General features: G+C 42.2%; 1 protein-coding gene across 7 annotated transcripts in view; it reads right to left on the bottom strand.

The window, feature by feature from the left end:
- Window positions 1–21,311, bottom strand: part of ATP2B1 (ATPase plasma membrane Ca2+ transporting 1) — a 71,671-nt gene extending 50,360 nt beyond the window's left edge. For 2 of the 7 annotated variants that reach the window (XM_060279696.1, XM_060279695.1), the window contains exon 1: window positions 19,338–19,677. The gene's annotated coding sequence lies outside the window, so the exon portion shown is untranslated. The other 5 variants (XM_060279693.1, XM_035126621.2, XM_035126619.2 and 2 more) reach the window with 5 other exon arrangements.
- Window positions 21,312–21,563: the final 252 nt, after the last annotated feature.

The following is a 21,563-nucleotide window of genomic DNA, read 5'->3' on the forward strand; positions in this document are numbered from 1 at the left end:
CTTGCAGTAGGTAGACAAGAAAGCTTTAGTAGAAAGGTAAAAGTAAAAGGACCCCTGACCGTTAGGTCCAGTCGCGGCGACTCTGGGGTTGTGGTGCTCATCTCGCTTTACTGGCCGAGGTAGCCGGCGTACAGCTTCCGGGTCATGTGGCCAGCATGGCTAAGCTGCTTCTGGAGAACCAGAGCAGCTTAAAGAAACCCCGTTTACCTTACCGCTGGAGTGGTACCTACAGTATTTATCTACTTGCACTTTGACGTGCTTTCGAACTGCTAGGTTGGCAGGAGCAGGGACCAAACAACAGGAGCTCACCCCATTGCAGGGATTCGAACCGCCGACCTTCCGATCGGCAAGCCCTAGGCTCAGTGGTTTAACCCACAGCGCTTAGGCAATTGATGTATTACAATTTAGTACCAAACAGTGTGCAGAGTATTTTCAATTTTTGTGAACTTATGCTGAGCAATAACATGCATGGTGGAGAAATCCATTTAAATGCAAGCAGTATCTATGAACATCTTTTTTGTTGCAACATACACAACTTTGTATGTCGACTTATCCAATAATTCTCCAGCAAGTTCCCACTCATTCCAAACAAATGACTTGAAGATTAACCATTTGGGCTGGTTCAACCAACTACAGTCAAACAATGTCCAATATTTCATGAAACAGCAATGGTTACCAGCTTTGGAACTAGAAATATTTTTGTTTAACTTCTTTATCTTCCAGTTTCTAAAGCTACATATAACAAACAAATATATATCCCTTCCCACAAGAAACATTCCATGCATATACAATGCAAATGATAGCTGCAAATATTGAACAACCAAAACCAGAGCACAGTGATTTAAGTCAAGATATATATGGTCATCTAAACACAACCAATTACTCTCAGATACATTGATTGATTGCCTTGAAATCAGCAAAAAGGCATTAAAGTGATCAAACATTTTACCATTGCTATTCAAGAACTGACAAAAAATGTAAAACTTAATTTCTGTACCATACCAAAGAACAGACATCTTTTCAAGTCATTCATCTGTAAATCAACTGAATAATACATGCTCCTTTACAGCTTAATATAGTTAAAACAGGGAGCAGCTGCACAGGTATTACATACCGTAGTTGTAATTGCAGCTACCCAACAGCTTTTAGAGGATGTCAATGGCAACATGTTAAAATTCAAATAAAGCTAAGTAGTTCAGACAAATGCTTCAGACTATTTTATAGAAAGAGATTCTACAGTAGGCTTCATCAACCTCAGCCCACCCAATGTTTTTGGCCTACAACTCCCATGATCCCTAGCTAGCAGGAGCAGTGGTCAGGGATGATGGAAATTGTAGTCTCAAAACATCTGGAGGTCAGAGGTTGAGGAAGCCTGTTCTACAGCATCCAATAACCTTCCCTTCTAAATACACCATAAGAGAAATACAAAAGTACAAGCCATGACATTCCCAAATAGTTCAACACGCATTCACTAGAGGTATTCTCAGTAATAGAACCACCATGTACAATTTAGCTCATACATGCATTATATATTTATTTGTTGGATCTGTATTCTGCCTTTCCATCAAAGGATGCTCAAGATAGCTGTGTTTATAGATAGAGCTGGCAACAGCAAAATTTTGTGATGATAATATGTAAGAATATTCAGCCATTGTGTGTGTCTGTATTTCAACTGGGGAGAAAGGAACACTGCCTTCCCAGAATTAGTTTGCACAAGATGGGAAAATAGAACTTTTTCACATATGCTAAGGAAAATGAACAGCACCTGCCAACGGGACTTCATGTACTCCTAGAAACTAGAATCAAAGTCATCTGAGTGTTTTGAACATCCTCAGAAAGAAAAAAGGTCCATCTGGGAGGGAGCAGAAAGTAACTGTTTTAAGGGCACAGTGTTGCACAGTGAGCACACAGTCAGGTTTGAAGGATTTGATTTCTATTAGTAAGTGGATATAAATCTTAAAAGTACACAGCTTTCTAAAGAATTTTCATCCTTTAAAAATGTGGAAGCGAACAATTGCTGGCCCACAGCTTTAACTTCCCGAGCCCCATTGAAACCTAATACTATAATTGGCAAAACTGAACAACCTGACACATCATCGTATTACTAACAAAACTTCTCTATTATGCTTTAGTTAGCATATATTCTTAGCTGAGATATCTTTATATATATTGTCTCCTAACTTCCAAAGCATAACCAAAATTGAAGCTCACTGATGTATCACTATTATGTATCATTGTAAATATATGCCACAGCAAAAACTGAACATTTAGTTACCAACTTCTGAAAAGCCAGTAAGAGGGAACACACATGGTATTTTTGTTCTACCAAGAGGTTCCCTTGAGGGTGGGTAGATTTCAGCAATATACGGGACTTGCAAATACACACGCACAATTCTAAATTTATTGGTAAGAATGAAATGTCAAAATAAAGTGGGTTTGTGATCTAGTCAACAAAAAAATGAAAAGAAATTTCTTCATCGTGTTTTATTTTCTAATAGTTATAAGTTAATAGTTTTACAAAAATCCCATCTGGCTATAAAGCTGAGGTTACAAGTTCCCTTTTGAATTAAACTCAAAACAATTGCAGAAGCCACTCTCTACAGCTTTGACCCTGCTTTAAACCCAGTTACGTTATACAGCTTGCCAATTTAATTAAAGATACTAATTTCAAATTTGGTTTTAATTAGGCCAGACCACCTCCCCCAATACAGACCAAGTCCATCTTTAAGATTTTCAGAGAAGTCTTTTAAGAAGTAGGCCTTTGAAATACCCTCCGAAATGCCTTCCCTTAGGTAATTCATGGGGTGAATCTTGACTCTTAATTTGTTATTTCTCTGTTCTGTACATGCGTGTTTTATATGATATATAGTTTTGCTTCAACTTGACTTTAGCTAGTCCAGAAAATTTTATGGACGGTTATGGTTGCACTTTTATTGCTTTTATGTAAACTGCACCATAATTGCACCATTTCTGTTGCTATAGTAACCAAATGACTCAAAAGTTCTAAAAGGTGGTTGCCAAACTATAGTCCGTGAGCTTCATGCTGTTGGTCCTATTTGTGACTGAGAAGAACTGTGGAAGCGACAGCTCCTCGGTCATTCTAAGGCTTTGCACTGCATGCTGTTGGAGGCCGAACATGTTTTGCAACCCAACTCTTCCATGGCTAGTGGAACAACCCACATTCCCCTTCTCTCACAGTCACCCTTCCTTCTACCGTATATTCCGGTGTATAAGACGACTGGGCGTATAAGATGACCCCCAACTTTTCCAGTTAAAATACAGAGTTTGGGATATACTCACTGTATAAGAAATACGACCTGGCGTATAAGACAACCCCTGACTTTTGAGAAGATTTTCATGGGTTAAAAAGTAGTCTTATACGCAGGAATATACTGCAAATCAATTTCATTTTGGAAGTGTGGAAGATTACTGGATGAAAGAGGAAAGGTAGCAACATATTTTACCCAGTCCTCCAACTCTAGTTGCAGTAGCAACTGACATCAGTTCCGGTAGCCCTTCCCACCCACTCCCTCTTTTGGAGTATGTGCCTGTGCACCAAGGATGTGGCAGTCAGCAAAAGACCTGGTTGAAGAGGAATGTTTTTGTCTGGTGCCTAAAAAGATATAATGATGGTGCCAGATGAACTTCGCTGGGGAGAGGATTCCACAAATGGGGAGCCACTTTTTAAAAATCCCGTTTTCATGTTGCCCCCCTCCAGACCTCATGTGGAAGTGGCACACGAAGAAGGGCCTCAGATTAAAATTGCCACAGAAGAGTAAGGTTGAATAAAAGTGCATGAGATCAAGCTTCTAAGGCTGTAGCGCTATGATATCTACCACTGATCTCAGTGGGGCATGGGAACTGCTACAGGATGAGGCGGAGGGAGAAAGAGAGCCAAGTTGCAACTATGTTTAGAAGAGAAAAGTGGCAGGGGAAAATAACAACAAGTTTAATAGGATTTTTGAAGATAACAGAGATTACATCTAGAGTGCTTTGAGTAGAAGTCTTTTCAGTCCTTTCCCACCCGTTTCACAGATGACTTGCCTTTTGCAACCAATCCCACCTACACACAAATTCCTCAATAAATTCCACCCATTTCTGTTTCATATGCATCCAATGCATTAAATATTTGCATTCATTATAATTGTGTTTTATTGCTTCTTTCATTACTTGTACATTGTATAATTTAATTCCATGAATTCAAACTGTATTACAACAAAATAAAAAATAAACAAACAAGCAATTAAAAGACAATTTAAAACCATACAGCATCTGACACAATGCATTACAACTGTTGCAGCTGCTAGAAAAACCCATTGTGGCCCACCAAGACCCTCAGCAAGTTTCCAAGTGGTTCACAGAAAAAAATGTCTGGAACCACTGTTCTAAACTCACGAAAGAGTCAAGAGACAGAAAGGCAACATCTGTAAACTGATGAAGCATGAAAGAATAATAGCATCTAAGCATCTACTAATTAATTTCCAAGAAATATTTTAAGTGCTCACTATGAACAGGTGAACTCTGAACTAGAGCTACAGGGTTGGCCTTGTTTTACCCTTCACAGTGATACACAGCTACTGATGTAATCAGGATCCACCTATGGATGTGTGTTCAATGTGACACCAACAGGTTGATAAGTAAAATTCTGACCATGGAAAATGTAAAGAGCTCAGATAAGTGTCTTATTTCTATCAATTCTATAGAATTTTATAGAACAAAATGAAATTTTGTTTTATATAATGAAGTTTTATACTACAGCTTGAAACTTCTGTGTTGGGGACTTCCTATTTTAAACAATATTTTGAAGTGGTAAAAGCAGCCAGTAAATTCATGTGTACAAGTGTGTTATTTGTACCAGATTTAAACAGAACCTCAAGGGTGATAACTTTATATTTTATCACAGCAAGGGACTTTTTCTATAGGCAATGAACGGTAGGGTTAGAGTGAGACATTGCATGTTGTTCTATGTACCGTAGATTTCCTCTGCAAAGTTCCAATTTTTAAAAAATGCCCCCCCCCAAAAAACCACCCAATCCTCTTGCATTTCTCTGCTCAGACTGCCAAGGCTAGAGAGACTATTTAACTCTTTCTCCACCTTTTCCACACTCAAGTGGCAGTCTGCAGAGGCTAATTTTGATTAATAATAACAGAAGAAAGCAACATGGAATTCTGTATCGTAACTAGTCTGTCTTTTAAGGAGCTTAAAAACAGGATGAGCTGTAGTGTCGTATTTGCAACTAGGACAAAGAAGGAAACCAAGGCCATTGAACAGGTGTCCTAGCAAGTTCTAACTGTGAACGTTGAGTTAAACAAAATTGCTAAGTTGAAAATATATAATAAATACAGCCATTTTGTATCACCATTTTAAAAATCACCCCAAATCAAATATTACAGAGGAGTTATGAAAGCTTGCTAGCTGTGATAAAAATATACTTATTTCTACTAATTTTAAGACACGGTATACAGTTCTGAACACACTGGAGGCAAGAAAAATCAAGTTCAGCTTTGTTTCCACTTTGTTGGAGGACACATGATTTTCATGTAAAAGGTAAAGGACCCCTGGATGGTTAATAGATCCAAACAATGTTAATTGGATATAATGTAAGATGAAACAATTTAGCCCAGAGAACAGAGGAATAAAGTTGCATACCTGTAAGGCTAACATTTATACTGTGCACAGGTGGTACAGATTTTGGACTGCATCCAACAACAGTTCTCCTCAAAGTAGGCTCAATGAAATTAAGAAACGTAAGTAACTTAGGGTTGTCAAATTCAATGGGTCTATTCTGAGTAGAACTTAGTTGGATTGTGCATTATGTAGCACATCATTGATATGGAATTTGCCACAATAATATAGAGTGGCAGCCACTGATTTGGTTGGCTTTAAAAAGCAGATTAAACAAATTCTTGGATAATAAGGCTATCAAGAGCTACTATCCATGCTAGCTGCATATCAAGTATCTCCAGCATCAAGAGGTGGGAATTCTCTAACTAACAGCTGCTGTGAGAATGTTGTGATGCTCATATCCTGCTTGTGGATTTGCCATAGGCATCTGGCTGACCACAAGATGTTGAACTAGATGAGGTTTGGGTTTGGGTTATTATGTCTTTAATGGTAGACATTTTGGTAAAGGTCTGAGAAACAGCCCATAGGATTGCATGGTCCTTCCCAATAACACCTCTTCAAAACCATCCACACCTTGATCATGGGTTAAATGTTATCAGTATGTTCCAACTGTTGATGTTAATTAACATTTGAACTATTAAGACCTTATGACTTTGTTGTCACAAGATTGCCACTATATGACCTGGCTACCCTACTGAACAGTTTTCCTTTGCAATGCATCCCTTTCACTCCCAATCCGAAGCATGACAAATGACTTCATGTGGTATTAAAGAACTCCCCCAATTCCTGGCTCTTTTGCACTGCTTAACAGCACTGTAAGTTATACTCACATTTGTATTCAACAAAGTAATCCTGTTAGCATAATGACTTTCTGCCTATGCAACAGGATTTTCTTTTCTGTGCCTCCCCTCCCGCCCCCAGCAACTGATCTAGAGGGTTAGCAGGGGCATGTCAGGATGTTTAGCATTGAAGGATGATTTTTATTCAGTTATGAAGTGGTGGATTCCCAGGCTACCACCAGGTGAACACGTGTATTTTCCTGGATTGCCTTGTTCTGTTTTGTTATTGGTGTTTTTCTTCTCCACTTTCTGAGATTGCATCAATGCAAGATTTAATTGGAATACAGAGAACTGGCAAACACACTACAAGATTTAACCCCTGCTCATCAACTCACAGAGGAGGTTGAATTCTGCTCAGTTAGGGTGACCCCATACACTTTGCAAAGCTGACCCACAATGTGAGATGAGAAAAAGATCTGGCCCACCAGACGAAAAAGATTCCACACCTGTGAATTAGCAGAACAGAATAGGGTATTTCTGTCTATGTTTTTTAAAAACGTATCCATGCTTTACACTATTTGAGAAGCTACTGTCTAATATGGATCGAAGACTGGTAATACAAAATCAGGATATATAGATAAATTAGAACAAGGGTTTGTGAAAACCCCATGAAATGCCTTAAGGATGAGCAAGAAAGTCTTAAAACATTTTAAATGTTGTATTTGGGTGTAAACCATACAATCAGTTATCTGTGTTTTTCATTCATACAGCAGTGAAGTTGAAATACAATCAGTTATCTGTGTTTTTCATTCATACAGCAGTGAAGTTGAAATACTGAAAATGATAGAAAACTGAAGGATCAGAATCAGTATAGTATATTTTTGATGGTTGGGGTAATGAAATGAATTTTATAATACACAGCACACACACACGGTTTACTTGACAGAAAGCTTTTAAGCAGATTTCTTATAACGGATGACATGTGTAGAAATGCAGTTTGATTTTTGAAAATGGAATGTTTAACACTTTGTTTGTTTTAATTTGTATGCGAACTGTTGCTACTTGTTGTACAATATATTTCAATTCATAATAAAACTGAAGGACACCAATGTATCTGTCATGTGAAATAAGCACATGCCATGAATTCCAAACCTTAACCTTTCACAGGTCCCACTGATGTTTTTGAAAGCTTTCAAAATATGAATCCTTAAGAAAGGCATCAACAAAACTGTTTGCCACATTCACGAAGGTGAGTGTGACTCTGCTGACTGGTGAGCACAATGAGAGAAGCAAGTCAGTCTCAGCACTGAAGTCGCAGAACTGAATAAAAACTAAACAACAACCACCTATTAATTACAAAACATGAAATGCTGGAGTTAGTTTGGCAGGTGCCCAAACAGCCTTGGTGATACAGGTCCAAACCACAAAGTCTGTCCCTGCCTAAAGGCACTTATGATCAATGCCCAGCAATGCATTCTCCCCACTTCATCTTTCCTTTAGGAAAGGCAGATGTGCTCAGGACTGGACCCCTGTGCTTAATTTAAAGACATAACCCCCCCCCCAAAAAAACTCATAGATAAATATCGCTGGGGCTTATTTCCCAGCTAGATACTTAGGATGTGTAGTATTGGAAGTATTCTACTTCTTTACATGTGGATCAGTATCTACCACTAGAGAGTACCAATCCATTTCTCATTTCTTTGCTTATTTTCTATCCCTTCATACTGTTATGAAACTTCAGCAATGTAGAGGCAGTGATCCTCAAAGGCTACATTTTAAAATGTTTCACTAACTTTAAGCAAAAAGTCAGATTCTGGGAACTCCAAGTCAACACAGTTATGTGCAATTCAGGGTTTTTCCTCTGGGACTGATGGGGGCTATAATCCATAACATCTGAAGGTCACCAGTTTGGGGAAGGCTGTCCTACATTCCCACAAAGCCTCAAGACCAGGAAAATCTCCATAGTAGTATTCAAGGGGGTGTGAAGAACTGCAGCCAGCTACCAAATTCTGTGCAAGTATTTTGAGTACACAGGTTCCTGTGATTCCAATCATACCTGTATACAGAACTAGCAAAAAACCAACCAAAATATTTCAGTTTCTGAGTGGAAAAAAAAAATCTCAAAGCTGAAATAATGCTAGAGATTCCTGTGCAAATATCCTAGTACTGTATAAGGTAAAATAAGGTGAATGACACCTGAATGCTTAAGTCCAGTCAAAGGCAACTATGGGATGCAGTGCTCATCTCGCTTCAAGCCGAGGGAGCCAACCTTTGTCCATAGACAGCTTTCCGGGTCATGTGGCTAGCATGACTAAACCGCTTCTGGCACAACGGACATCGTGACGAGTGCCAGAGCGCATGGAAAACCATTTACCTTCCCACCATAGCGGTACATATTTATCTACTTGCACTGGTACACTTTCAAACAGCTGGGTTCACAGAAGCTGGAACAGAGCAACAGGAACTCACCCTGTTGTGCAGATTCGAACTGCCAACCTTCCGATCAGCAAGCCCAAGAGGCTCAGTTGTTTAGACCACAGCGTCACCCGCACAGCGCTGTATAAATCAGCTTCCCCACCTACTTCAGTATCAGAAGGAAATATTTCTTGCATTACTTAGCAACATCATTGGTGCTTGTACAAAAGTTTAAAAAGTTCCACTGTTTAATAATCTGAAGATTACATACAAAAGTGCTTCTACGTTTGAGATATCACACACACACAACCTAAATATTAAAGTTACTAAAAGCAGATTTGCCTGCAACAAGCAAGTTTGTAGGAATGAATGTTGTTTCATGTCAGAATACCAGTATTAAACAGTCTAGTTACTGACTTCAGCTGAAAACATGAGATCTCACTAGATGGCATCATTTGTCTCCATTTCCTAAGATTGCAATTACTATATTGATTTAAGCACTATTTGTACTACTGAAGCAGGTTCTAAAACACAGCCATAATCTGCTAAAACCAGTTGTTGCCCATTACCCCTTCCCGACTATTAAAGGAGTACTGTGATGCCATGGAATGTCTGCAAACATCCGTAAGCTTAGGAAAAACTTGCCAGGGGAAAAGTGTTCATGAACAGTGCAGTTTCCATATGGAAAGATGTGGTTACGCTTGAGAGAAAGATTTCACACTAGGCCTACAGACCAGAGACATGCATGCTGTTGGCAGTAGAGGCAGAGACAGGTGTGCAGAGCAGGTAGTTTTAAGGCTGGAAACCAGTGTGATGAACACTGGAACTACAGCAAGGAGGCCCAGTGAGCAGTGAGCTTCAAGACAGAAGGCCTGAAGTTCAGGTTAGTCATTTGACCATTACATAACTATCCAATAATGGTCAAGAATTTAAAGCACCACTTTAGAACCACAAGACAGGCTATGAGCCCAGGTTAGCTTGTGAAACTGTGAAATTAACTATTTGTAGCTATCAGTGATACAGACAAGGAATTTTGTTTAAAATGAAATAAACACATCACATTTCTTTCTCTAAGGGCCTCAGAGCAAACTTAACAGCCATTTAAAAAAAATATGTTGGCTTTTAAACATGCTTATTGACCTAATACAGTGGTACCTCCGGTTGCGGACAGGATCTGTTCCGGAGTTTTAGTCAGATCCCGAGGTTGACCACTTCTGCGCATGCATGCGCAGCAAAACACTTCCGCTTTCACAACCCAAAGTTTACATTACCAAGGGTAATGTAAACCGCGGTGCTTCCAGTCGGGATTCAGGCCTCATCATGGGACTGAAACTGCCTTGGTCGCACTGGTTGATGATCTCCGGCGGGCTAGGGACAAAGGTGAGAGCTGTTTCCTAGTTCTGCTGGATCTCTCAGCGGCCTTTGACACCATTGACAATAACATCCTTCTGGACCGTCTAGAGGGGCTGGGAGCTGGGGGCACTGTTATACAGTGGTTCCGCTCCTTTCTCCAGGGTCGTGTCCAGAAAGTGGTGTTGGGGGATGAGTGTTCAGACCCCTGGGCTCTCACTTGTGGGGTGCCTCAGGGGTCCATCCTCTTCCCACATGCTTTTTAATATCTATATGAAGCCACTGGGAGAGATCATCAGGGGGTTTGGGCTGGGTGTTCATCAGTATGCGGATGACACCCAGCTCTACCTCTCTTTTAAATCAGAACCAGTGAGGAGAGTGAATGTCCTGTGTGAGTGCCTGGAGGCGGTTGGAGGATGGATGGCGGTTAACAGATTGAGGTTGAATCCTGACAAGACTGAAGTACTGTTTCTGGGGGACAGGGGGTGGGGGTGGGGGACTCCCTGGTCCTGAATGGGATATGTATGCCCCTGAGGGACCAGGTGCGCAGCCTGGGAGTCATTTTGGACTCACAGCTGTCCAAGGAGGCGCAGGTTAATTCTGTGTCCAGGGCGGCTGCCAGCTCCATCTGGAACGCAGGCTGAGACCCTACCTGCCTGCAGACTGTCTCACCAGAGTAGTGCATGCTCTGGTTATCTCCCGCTTGGACTACTGTCATGCGCTCTACGTGGGGCTACCCTTCAAGGTGACCCAGAAACTGCAATTAATCCAGAATGCGGCAGCCAGACTGGTGACTGGGAGCGGCCGCCGGGACCACATAATACCGGTCCTGAGAGATCTACATTGGCTCTCCGTACGTTTCCGAGCACAATTCAAAGTGTTGGTACTGACCTTTAAAGCCCTAAAGGCCTCGATCCTGTATACCTGAAGGAGCATCTCCACCCCCATCATTCAACCCGGACACTGAGATCCAGCGCCGAGGGCCTTCTGGCGGTTCCCTCACTGTGAGAAGCAAAGCTACAAGGAACCAGGCAGAGGGCCTTCTCGGTAGTGGCACCCGTCCTGTGGAATGCCCTCCCATCAGAGGTCAGAGAGATAAACAACTACCTGACATTTAGAAAATACCTAAAGGCAGCCCTGTTTCAGGAAATTTTTAATCTGTGATATTTTAATGTATTTTAATGTGTGTTGAAAGCTACTCAGAGTGGCAGGGGGACCCGGCCAGATGGGCGGGGTATAAATAAATAAATTATTATTATTATTATTATTATTATTATTATTATTATTATTATTATTACTGTACAGGGAAGGGATCGCCTACACCTAAGTAATGCATGTAACACAAGACTCTCCTTCAATTGGTGAGCAGGCAGGTTTTACACCTATCTTTTCCATCATATTATGCCACTACAAGGTGCAGATCTCCAACTAGAAAAATCATTTTGCTTTATAATTTTTAAAAACTTTCTAACACAATGGGCAATATTTCACCAATTTACAAGGCTACCCATCTATTGTAGCATTGAGTAAAGTAGGAATGAAAGGGGCAGAGGGAGCTAGTAATACACTTGGCATAGTAATGGGGGGTGGGGGTGGGAGTACTTTGTGCTATAAGGAGGAAGGGGATTGCTTGCTTTTAAAAGGGAAGCAGGCTTCAATTAAAATACTTGTATCTTACCCCAAGTTTATAAAGATAATCAGCCTCTCAAACACAGAAACTTTCCATAATGCTTTAATTTATCCATTCAACATGAAAGGTAGTTTTCCTCCCTCCAAACCACTTCTAAAACACAGCTTTTTATGTGAAAAAGAGCCCAAATTATTTAAATGTTTGTACTGACAGGAGGAAAACTTCTACCCCTAAGGTACAGCCATCCAGTTTAAACCAAAATTAGTATTCTCTTCTGCTTCAACAGGGTGTATAGTCAGAGAAACCCTTTTCAAGTACCTACTACTACTGATGAGCTTTGAGCTATGGCTGCAAATACACACACACAGGCTTTTCTAGTTCCCTTTCTTACAACAGCCACATCCTGTACCCCCAAAAGTTGCTATTCAACCAAGATTCAAACAAAGTGCATAAGAATTCGACCAGAGGTTTTAAATCACTCACAGGTGCGCTACGTTAATACACTGGAGCAGGATTTGATATCTACCCAGGTATTCTATGCTCTTTCCTCAGACTACACTAGTCTGATTTTAGAAACATATCACCTCAAATCAGTATAAATTGTACTACAACCTTAGATAGTTGCTCAATTAAATTTAAAAGGTACCTCCAATTAATTAGCCAGTAGATTTTAAAGAATGAATGTGTAATATAAACAGCATTCTTAAACAAAAATTACAATTGCAAGGAAAGTAACAGTGCCATCTTTATTTTATTTAAACATGTTGTATACAACTTTCTATAAATACTGTACAAGAAATACAATATAGAGGTATTCCTTTCTATACCTGAGAACATTGAGAGAGAAATGATAACTGATACATTACATATGTAGAAATTCTGACTATTAAGTGGATTAAGCCAAAGGCCCATCTGGTCCAACAACCTGTTCTCACAGTGGCCAACCAGATGCCTATGGGAAATCCACAAGCAGAACCCAAGTGCAATAGTACTTTCCCCCCACTGTGTTCCCAGCAACTGGTATGCAGAGATATAATGTCTCTGACCCTGGAGTGGTAGGCTTTAAACTGTGGAAACCTGAGTATTTTAAATGGCCAAATGTCTGACTCGGCTTTCTCAAATGTATGGTATACGTCAGTTAACCTCATTAAAGCAATCTTGATTGGCCATGAACTTGTCAAAAGATTAAGTATGACTAAATTTGCTAACAAGGAAAAAACATTGTTTTTAATAATGTATTTCTGGTACCACTTAATACCACTTGTTACTTATAGTCAGAATGTTGATAGCAGGTGTGTGTACTATTGACCAAACTGCCAGTTTAGACTTTATGGTCACTGAAGCACGTTTAAACACCTTTCAGGTAGCAGTCAACACAAAACCAACCTTAGTACCAAGCCTGATTACAAAATCCAGCACAAAAAACCCTCAACCATCTACAATTTAAGATGTGCAAGGGTACATAGCCAACAGAATTCATCTGTCTTCAAAATGCCTTTAATAAAATAGCATTTTCCTTAGGGAAAGCATCCAACTACGATTTAATGGAGTGTTTCCCAAACTTGGGTCTTCAGCTGTTTTTGGACTACAACTCCCATCATCACCAGATAGCAGGACCAGTGGTCAAGAATGATGGGAATTGTAGTCCAAAAACTCTCGACCCAAGTTTGGGAAACACTGGTTTAATGTGGCATGCTAACCAGGCCACTGACAAGTATTCTAACAGGGAGGTGCTAAAGCTGAAAAGGTGCTTATTGTAACCTTATTAAAGAAAAATACAAAATGTAAGGGATTAGGTGGCAAGATCAAAGGTTCAACTCACTCCTTTAACAAAGATCACCTCTGCCTTCACCACCCATGAACTGCAGAAACATAATGGAAAGCAGGAGTGTTTGTGGTGAGCTTTTGCAAAAGGCAGAAAAAAGTTGCATATGCCTTCTGTAGGAGTTTAGCATGATGGCCACATAAAATGCCTCTCCCTTTCCACAAGCCTGTCCTGATGTCAAATGTTTGACAGGCATCAGGACAACCACAAATAGTGGCTGGCTATCGTGCAAAATAAAAGTTTTGTGGATATCTGCAGAAAGATACAGTGGTACCTCGTCTAGCGTCCACCTCATCAAACGCCCGTTCCATCGAACATCTGTGGCAAACCCGGAAGTACCAGAACGGGTTACTTTCAGGTTTGCCGCTCGTGCATGTGCAGAAGTGCTAAATTGTGCTTCGTGCATGCACAGAAGCACAAACCGCTCCGCGTGTGTGTGCTTTGTCCAGCGTCCTTTTCAGCCAGTGACCGGAGCTCTGAAACGGATCCCAGTCACAAAACGAGGTACTACTGTACTTTCTTCAGATTGAAGGGATCTGTCATCAGTCTCTGGATCTTTGGAATCTTTTGAAAGGAAAATGCAACATTCTGACAAAATATGCTTTGTTCCATGATGCTTTCCAGTAGAAAAAGAGAATTAGACAGCAACTTGCCAAAGGCTACCTGGAAATCATGGTTGAACAGTCAGTTGAAAACATTGAAGCAGGAAATAACTCGGTATGACTTAGGAAGACCTCAAAGACTAGAGAAAATGGAATGTTCAATAGTTATTAACTGGACACAAATGGATAGTTGGGTTATCAGAGAAGACTTTAAGTATAATATTTTTGTGATGTCTCAAAGCAACTACACGTCAAGATTGTCAGATCTGATAAATAAGGTTTTAATATTCTTATCTGATACATTAATTAAAACCCACAGGCCCCAAGCAAGATCTACTCTCAAAGCCTTTCCTCTTTTTTAGGAAGGGTGTGGGGACACGTTTCAGTGGCAAAACCTGCCTAACGTACATCATGCAAACCAACTACGTGCCACTCCTTGGATATGTACAGCCCCGGACTGCCAGGGAGATTCTAAAACTCATTGTTTGCAATCTTATTTGTGAGCCAGCTTCAGTTGCATATCAACACACTTCAGTTATGTTTTGTGTTTCTCCAAGCTCAGAGTTTTCAGTAGAGTTGGCATCAGTTTTTCCATTGTGTTTCAACCAATCAATTTAACTATGTGCTGTACCTGTTATATGAAGATCTCACCATGTGAACTGCTGGAAGTTTAATCTGCCATTTGGGGTAAGTAGGGTTGCTAGCTCTTCAACTGCTCAGGCTAGCTGTGCCTTTAAAGGCAGATATTATTAGGTGTCATTGTTTATTTGCATGCTGTAAAGATATTCTGCCTAGTGATTCTGCAGAAGCTGCTGTTAAGGCTGAAAAACAGGCCAGCATGGGTTGTCTGGTCAGTTGGCAACCCTAGAAAAGATAGATTTAAATATGTGAGTGAAGAAACCAATGGAAGTACAGATATAAACAAGGATGTAGATGTACAAGAAAGAAAAATGGGTAGCAAGCTCTCAGAGTAGCACATTAAGGAGTGAGCAAAAAAAGAGTAAATGTTAAAAGATGCAGGTGCAGATAGACTTTGCGGTAGAAAAAGAGGAAAACAGAAAGGGTGTGCAGAAAAACCTGCTGGTATGGAAACATGAGAGTGCCACAGAGTGCAAAGAAAAAAGAAGGATTAGAGGTAGAAGCACAGAGACCCCAGGTGGAAAGGAAATATAAGGAGATGGCAGCAGACTGGTGAGAAAAGTGTGCATGCTCCAATGTGTGGAGAGAGAAATATAGGGAAAGAATGTTTTAATAGGTAAGAGTACAGATAGAATGTGTTATGTGCAAAAGATTGGCAGACTGAATTGTATTAAGACACAGACTGTTCTGAAATTAAAATAGCCGTGCAGCCCTCTTGTAACAAAAATGAAAATAGCCCTCAGTGCTTTGGGTTGCCTCTTCCTATTCTGAAGCATCAGGTGTATCACAACTGGAGATGGGGGTCTGATCTATGACTCAAAAGGTTTCCTGGGGACAGATGTATGACGTGCGTTTTCCTGGACAGTTTATATATTATGCAACATGGACATGGTAACGTATATGAACATCTACTACGGTAGCTTGAACACTTAACCACAAGTTTGGAGACAGGAATTTATGCCTAGCATGAAAGCACCTAGTGTAGCCATGCAATTTCCCACTCACCTGCTTGTTGAAAACTGCACACTGCTCCATCACTGTGGAGAACTACTTCTGGGACTTTAAATCCTGGAGTACAAGAGAGTATATGTGCAGCCACCAACAGAATATGTTTTCTATACTTAGAAATGCAGCAAAGGTATGGGCAGCAGCTCTACAGAAGAAGTGGGGCAAGAAAAGATAAAGGCAGCTGGGAGAAAGAGAAAGAATCCTGTTAAGTGAAGGAGGGAGTTGGTAAGTGCTGCTTCAAAACTTAAAAGGCAGAGTTAGCAACTCCGAAGGTATTGGCATTTCTATTGCAAGGCCTGTCAACTTCTGCTTTTCAATTTTATGGTATACAGTATTTGAGATTACATTTTACAACATCAGGAACGAACAGGCAAAATGTTACCACAACTAGGTACCAAATGAATGAGATCCACAAATGTGTATCTGTATACCCATTTAAATTTAGTTCAGAAAGGCTCCTATAAGAGTGCAGAACATATAACATGAGAGGTTATTATGTATATGGGGGAAACTTTCTAGGTCCCAACCATGTTTAAAGCTTTATAGGCCCATGACCAGTACCTTAAGTTGTCTTATACTCTAAAAGCACCCCAAACCTATGCTACTTGATTAAACGTTGGATCCATTCTTCTGGACTACAAGATCTGCCAACTACTGTATTATTATTACCATGATCCAGCATCCAAAATGGCTGACTGAGAGACAGACAGACAGATACACACAAACCATTTTAATATGAAGTTCAGATTAGCTATAAGGTATTCATTAGCTCTAAGAAATGGAAGTTACATGAAATGTAAGAGCGACAGCTTTTCTACTTATAATATGCAGCATGATGGTGGTCTTTGGTGCTAGATAAGCTGCCTCCTCCCTAGATAGAAACTACCCAACAGTGCAACCCTATGCATGCTTACTCAGAAGTAATTCCCAATGTAATTCAATAGCACTTACTTCAAGGTAACCATACATAGAATTACAACCCAATTTGCAAGATCCAACATACATAGATAGCAAGTACTTTCTAGTATTATAGGTGTGTATAAGGTGTGTATGCCCATAAATGCCCAGCGTTCAAGGTAAAATGAAACAATTTTTCTTAGCACAAAAAATATTTACATTTTAAGGGAAATTCTCCATTACAACCTGCAAAACACACACACACACACACACGTGTGTGTTTATATATATAGGTTTATTATGCAAAGGATAAGGGACAACATGCCTTATCAACAAGAAAACTAAACCATTAAGTATTTTCATATGTACAGGGCTGCACCACCCACCTAAAACATATAGACTCAGTGTCCATTCGCTACCAACTATCCAAGAAGAAACACTGTCACCTGCCTTTATTAGAAACTAGATCCCAAGGCAGTTGGACAATAACCTACCAACATGTGTGCCCAATAATAAAGTGTTTAAATCTTCATGAGAGTCATTTTTGCTGGTTTTTAGAATCTTACAAGATTTACCACCTGCTATCTTCGTGCCAAGACTAACTGTAGCATGAGTAACGCATTTCAAAAGAAATATTGCTGAATACAACTGATAAATCTAGAAGTTTTTTTCCTTCAAAAAATAGAATTTCTATTCATTGTGAACAGATCAATTTTAATCTCATGTCAAAAACCATTTCAGAATGAGCCACAATACTCAAGTTGTCACCTGTGAAACATTTATAAATGAGGTTGCTACAACCATTTCAGAACAGATCACCTAAAATAATCTATATTTACAAACCCAAAAACCAATGACTGCTTGCTATTACTTAATTTTGCAATACACAAGGGTGGGATTTCAGCGTATTCAGTTGCAGTTATAGTCTGTGGAACACGGCCTTTAAGTAGAAGCAAAATGCAAAGGCATCTGCTTCCCTCTGGTTTGATTTTAATAGGAATACAACTTGCAAGGTAACATACATTTTAGTATAAATATTCACTATTATCATTATTGTGTATTTGCAACACCAGAGGTACTGCCCAGAAATAACTATAGAGATAAGTATACATCTCATGTAGCCTGTGTGTCATCTTTGAAACACACCATGCTGCTTGCTAATTCTGAGTTTTAAACTTGAAAGACAGTGAGTTCATGCTAACTAGAAACAGTCATGGGGTTTCATATTGAAAATATGTTGTAGAAACTTAGGAAGCTGCATTATGCCAAGTTAGATTACTGGTCCATCAAGCCCAGTACTGTAATATTAGAAGGGGCACTGCTAATCAATAATATGAAATGCTCCCCTTGTCATAATCAGAGCATCAACACACATAGCTATGCTCCTCTTTCTCCATAAAGACAGCCATCTAGGTGATAGATTTGCTACCATTGCATTAATCCACACAAAAAACTGTTTTACAAATAGATCAACACCTAAACAGAAACAGTTTAATCCATCTTTTATTTCAACTCCTTTTTCTATTTGCATCCACTACGCCATAAATACTGTCACTTCTGATCTGATGATCATGTAGACTTCCACAATTGGAACTGAAGTTCTAAAATGTTAAGGACCATAAGGTACTGAAAGGTACTTATTTAATGTGTGATTATTTCTTCATACTTAGCCTGCATTACTATAATAAAAATACTAATTAGTATTTAAGATCAACTGCCAATGGGGGGGGGGTGTTTTGGCCAAGAGACCAATTACTACATCGGGTATGGACATTAAGTGTGTATTTCTAGTATTCCTATGGTATCTCTTGTATGAATATAAATTCTACATAGTGATGCTAAACCATTACATTGTGCCTTTTGATACCCTTGGCTTTGTTCTCATTGCCACAGGATCTGCATTTGGTTGTATACATATATACTATGTGAGTGTCGTATCTATCCCCAATTTCTATGGCTGCCTTCCACAATGTGTTGCCCTATGGATTTCATCCAACAGTATTTCTCATCAGCCTCAGCCAGCATAGCCAATGGTCAGATATGATGGGGATTGTAGTCCAGCAGTATCTGAAGGGAACTACATTGAGGAAGATTGCTTTATGACATAGTAATATTTTACATTTCTATTTCTTTTGGAAATTACTAAAGAATTATTAACCTCACATACTTCATATATCTTTGGCAGGGGGTAGGCTGAGGCTACAATAATAGAGGCATGTTTTAAAGGCAACAAGTGAATTAATGGCAGAGATAAGTTTTCAACCAGGGACTTGCAGGCTCCCAGTCTCAGCCACCAACTCTTAAATGGATGAGCAACCTAAGCTTGATTTACAATGATAAAAAGCAAGGCATACTACTCTGTGAATCAGCAAATACATTGAGTTCCTATACTTGCATTCGTAGAATGCGAGCAAAGCAGTTCAGTTATCTTAAACATCTCAAAGGGGAGGGGGTGAGGGATAAATATAGCACAAGGGAAAATGGCATTATTCAAGACTCTTACAACAGAATTTAATCAAATCCACAGACCAAGAAGAGACAGGTACTTCAACTAGGAACCTCCTACCTTGTTCTAATGAAACTGGATCTTTGCCAGCATAGTCTTCTACATTAGGAGTGGTTACAGTAGGTACAAATTGGCAACAACAAGGTCAGATACTCCAAATGTTTATCAGTTAGTTTCCAGGTAAGTTGCTCACAAAAGTTTTTCCTCCAACTATATCCAACTTTTTACATCCAGGAAGTATATGCGCCAGCTGTCTGGAAGATGAATGTGAAGATATTCCTGGTCACCCATCTAAGTTCCCTTTGGGCAGATAGTAGTGTGGCAAACAAGCAGCGCTTTCTTCCTATGAAGTACACACAGCAATGTTCCCCCTCAATCCCACACCTCATCCCACTACTGCCACCGTGAAGGCATCTTCATGAACTCACGTGGTGTTCACATCCAAAGGTTAGGCAAACCACTTGGCGGAGATGACAGGGTCATGAAAACTTTCGATGAAATGGGATAAATCCTAAAGCCACCTTCCTCACATACAAACGCTTGCCCCGGGGAGGCTGCTTTGGTCAGCCTTGCCGGCCCACGCGGCATTCGAGGGCGCTTCCAAAATGTTCATAACCGACACATGCAACTAAACCATTAGTAAATCACTTTAACGTCGTGATAAACCACACAGAGGAGCTCGTGCAGGGAGAGAGAGAAGCCTGACATCCCGCTCTATTTCCAACCACAACCCCTGACTTGAAAGGAAGCAGTCAGGCTTAGCAGGTAGGAGCAGGAGGACCCTCGGCCGCTACCCTCCGGCTCCCGGCTGCCTTCCCCAAGAGGAGAGAGGCTGGCCGGGTGGCTGGGCGCCCCGCAGGGCGGGTAAATAGAAGCTCAAGGCTGCCGAGGATGATAATGCCGTGCATTGGCGGCGACGTAATCCCGGCTACTTAGCCCGGCAGAGCAAACCGGAGACCAAGAAGCACCTTCACCTAACGGGCGCCCGGCGGCCCATTCTAAAGAGCAGCTGCCGCCGCGCGTCGGCGGACCAACCGGAGAGGCATGAGGGGAGAGCTCTCTCCCTTTCCCTCGCCCAGCTGCCGGGCCGGCGAGGAGGGGGCGGGCGGGCGGAGGTGCTGCTCCCGGGCTGCCCTCAAGGTCACGCCGCGCCTCGCATCGAGGCGGCCGGCGTGGGCTCCCCGTGGGAAGGAGGGGCGCGAGCAGGGCCCACTGCGCCGGCCAGGTCTCCTGCTCCTCACCCCCACCCCGCGGTCGCCTCCTTCCGGCAGGCTAATCCGCCTCGCCACCTGCGCCTCCGGAGGTGCCCCGTCCTACGCCCTCGCCGCGTCCTCTCTTCGGGCTGCCCGGCCGCACGCTGCCCACCCTTCCGCCTCTTACCTCAGGGTCCGCTGCCGCCAAGCCCCACACGCGGCCAGCGCCGCCGCCACCACCTCCAGTGCCTGCCTGCTGCACAGGGTCCCCCCACCCCGCCCCAGAGCGCGCGAGCCCCAGCCGCCGCCAAGCCCGCCTGAGACCGGGAGGGAGGGGAGGGAGGGAGCTGGCGGCGGCAGCAGCAGCCGGAGCGAGGGAGGGAAGGAGGGAGAGGGGGAGGAGGGAGCCGGGCGCCCTGCCCCGCCCTCCGCGGTAGCTCCCCAGCAGCAGCGCCTCGCCCTCGCTAGTCAGCGGCAGGCAGGCGCGCGGGCAGCGCTCGGCTCCCTTTGCGGAGCCATATGCCGCGCGGGAGGGAGCCGCTGCCTTTGCCGCCTCCCAGCCACAGGCTCTCCTTCTCTGCTGCCCGCTCGCTCGCTCGCTCGCTCGCTCTCCACTGCGAGGGTCGGCCACTTACTAGTCCGTTCGCCCGCTTCTCCTGAGGCGAGCCGTCCTCCCCAAAGCTACGGTAGCCACCAGGTTCCGAATCGGCTCGGACCCCCCCCCCTCACTCACACTCACTCACACTCACTCACACGCTCTCCCCGGTCCCCGTCACGTGACAGGGTCTCGCTTGGGTTGGAGGAAGAGGCGGGGGTCTGAAGGCGCGGCGCCTTCACGGGTAAGGGGGGGCGGGGGGGAGAGAAAGGGCGGAGCCTCCGATTGGCACTGGCTCCTGAAGGGCGGCGCGTGCCGATTTCTCCGCCTCCCCTGCCTCCCGCTATTGGTCGGAGTTGCCTGACGTGCTTGTTTCCATGACGTATGTGGGTCGGGCTGAGGCGTTTGATGAGGCCCGGCGGGCTCCGGGTCGTTGACTTTGCCACGAGCGTCTCCCTGGGGAGGGGCGGGGGGGAGGCTAAGGCGCTTTTGCCCCTC

This window comes from Zootoca vivipara, chromosome 10 (genome assembly GCF_963506605.1).
Source record: "Zootoca vivipara chromosome 10, rZooViv1.1, whole genome shotgun sequence".
Lineage (NCBI taxonomy): Eukaryota > Metazoa > Chordata > Lepidosauria > Squamata > Lacertidae > Zootoca > Zootoca vivipara.